The 2,862-nt window shown below is 34.9% G+C and overlaps 1 long non-coding RNA gene across 1 annotated transcript in view; it reads left to right on the top strand.

Moving 5' to 3' along the window:
- LOC105263051 (uncharacterized) overlaps window positions 1-135 on the top strand; it is a 15,709-nt gene extending 15,574 nt beyond the window's left edge. Inside the window, exon 6 of the long non-coding RNA XR_891875.1 lies at window positions 22-135. This is a non-coding gene — a long non-coding RNA (uncharacterized lncRNA). The remainder of the gene's footprint in view (window positions 1-21) is intronic.
- Window positions 136-2,862: the final 2,727 nt, after the last annotated feature.

Below are 2,862 nucleotides of genomic sequence, written 5' to 3'. Positions count from 1 at the left end.
AAAAAAAAACAAAAGAAAGAGGCCAACGGCACGTGGTGTTCCCAAGCGGTCACCCATCCAAGTACTAACCACGCTCAACGTTGCTTAGCTTAAGTGATCGGACGAGAACTTGCGTATTCAACGTGATATGACTGTTGGCTGAAAGTATGCAAATGAATATTGTAAACGCATCTTCAAAGTTGGGTGTACCACAGTCCGATTATTTCAACTTTTAAGAAGAGTGATCTGACTAATCATGGAGAATGTAAGATGAACTGCTTGTACAATGGATTAAAGATCGATGCATAATTCTAAATTTAAAAAAAAAACAAAAAAAAGGCCAACGGCACATGGTGTTCCCAAGCGATCACCCATCCAAGTACTAACCATATTGAATTGTGATTCTGTCTGCTAGCTATTTTTGAGTGTTTTTGTCTTCAACACTCTATGCTAGTTGACCGGTTACCGTGGGTCTTGAGCGAAGGCGCGGTCTTTTTTTTGGGCTAAGCTTTTTATTGTACACCTTCTTTGGCGTATTTATGTTAGTGTATGACGAATTAATTATTGTTGGAGGTGTGTCATATAGTTGTATTTGATTATTGATGCACTGATGAACGTTGCTTAGGAAGGTTATTGCTACGATATGGCTGAAAGTCTGTAAATAAATATTGTTGACGCATTCTAAATGTTTGACGCATCGTCGTCCAATTATTTTCAGTTTCAAGAAGAATGGTCTGACCAATAATGGAAAATGGAAAATTAACTGCGTGGCAAATAGATTAAACATAGACGCCTCATTCTGAATAAATAAAACAAAAGAAAGAGGCCACCGGCACGTGGTGTTCCCAAGCGGTCACCCATCCAAGTACGAGAAGTAATCGGATAATCGGAAGTAATCGCAAGTAAGATAGGTGATTGGACGAGAATTTGCGTATTCAACGTGATTTTTTTTGTTTAAGCAAGTTTTTTTTTAATTAAACAATAAGTATGTACATTATATGCAACCTTAAAAAACTAGTATAAAAAAACAATGCTTCTTAGATATTTAAATATACATCAACCATGTGGCCTGTAGAAGTTCTCAGGGTCTTATGGTATGGTGGTGTCAGTATTACGTATACTTTTTTTACTCCGAGATTTTTTAAGTAAATTACATTTACATCTTGTATTTATTATAGAACTATTTCTGCTAAAAGAATAAATTTTGTTCGCTATGATGCAGTGAAAAAAAGCACAATTGTAGTTGCGGAAAGACAAAAAAGAAGAACAATTGATGTTGTCATATAACAAATTACATTAAAAAATTCTCTATTAGATCTAAATTGTTTTAATCCTATTTCGTTCCTTTGTTCCTTATTTTTAATAAGTTTTTATTGTCTATTGAAGAAAAGAGTGGAGAGAGGGGGGGATGCAATTTTCTTTTCAGCACCCATCCGTCGCCCCCCCCCCTCCCTCCTCTATATTGCAGACTCTAAGGTGCATAATTCGATGATTTTTATTCAGTTTGATTCCACTAATTAATGCAATCTTTACATTATGTATGTCTAAAAAGGATTACAGGAAAGAATCTTCTCTGCAATCTCACTATGGAGTCAACATTAATAGTGATTATGTTTAATCCATCAATGAAAAGTAAGTCTCGTCCCCATTAAGTTTAAGATGATTTAAGATTTTCTATATATTTCTTTTAGTTAGATCGAGCTGGCTTCTCATTGGTTCGATTGAAGTTTCAATTGAAAATGAAATAGCAGTAATTATTTCTCTTTGCACTTGTATAACCCACGAGGGGATTAATGCATCAACGATTTGCGCAGAGTTTTCGAGATCTTGTGAATTTCGAATATTTGAGTTCGCATGTATATAATGAGTTAGAGGATTGTGAACATATGGTGGTGGGTTATGTGGAATGCTCGGGTTAAGAGCTTCTGCAAAAGATAACTTGGGAGAAACTCTTTTGCTGATTTTTTTTAATTTTATTCATCTATTTCTAAGGATCGCTTGTTGATTAGCGATAATTCTTTCTGACGCTTTATTATAATATGGGCACCCCTTATAGCTCGCTGGATGACCATTTAATTGGCAATTTGCACATTTTAATAGTGCTTTGTTAGAGTCTTTACTGAGAAGATATTTACCATGCTCGTGATCTTCGCTGCATTTAACGCAACGGAAATCCAGTGAGCAACTGCCACTAGAATGACCGAAACTGTTTACTTTAATGATTTCAGAAATGTTCCATTCAGGGGAGAGTTGAACAAGAAATCCAAAATGATTCAATGTCTTACTAAAAGAAATTTTTGAGACATTTATGATATCAGTGTTATGTAAATTAAGATCTTTTAATTGGTTGAGAATTTCATCTTGAGTAAAGTTTCCATACAGATTTTTTAAGACAATTGTTTTTACTTTTTCATTTTTTGGGGTACACGTATAAAATTTAATTTTTTTCTTCATTAATAATTCCTTAAAAGAGTTATATAAAGCTGTATCTGTTGCGAAAATAGAAACGTATTTCGAATCTTTCGACTGTTTCAAATTAAATCTATTTTTAATATCACCATCAGTTGTAGTTAAAACGCTGGCCAGGTCCTTTAAAGTAATTCCCGTATTCAACGTGATATGACTGTTGGCTGAAAGTCTGTAAATGAATATTGTGAACGCATGTTAAAAGTTGGTTGTACGACCGTCCGATTATTTCACCCCTTAAGAAGAATGATCTGACGAATGATGGACAATGAAAGATTAACAACTTGTAAAATGGATTAAGCATAGACGCATGGCTCGAGACAAAAAAAAACAAAAGAAAGAGGCCAACGGCACGTGGTGTTCCCAAGCGGTCACCCATCCAAGTACTAACCACGCTCAACGTTGCTTAGCTTAAGT

The sequence above is a fragment of the Fopius arisanus genome, unplaced genomic scaffold (genome assembly GCF_000806365.1).
Source record: "Fopius arisanus strain USDA-PBARC FA_bdor unplaced genomic scaffold, ASM80636v1 scaffold00012, whole genome shotgun sequence".
Classification (NCBI taxonomy): domain Eukaryota; kingdom Metazoa; phylum Arthropoda; class Insecta; order Hymenoptera; family Braconidae; genus Fopius; species Fopius arisanus.
Note: the sequence above shows the minus strand (reverse complement) of the source record. Positions and strands in the feature narration are given on the sequence as shown.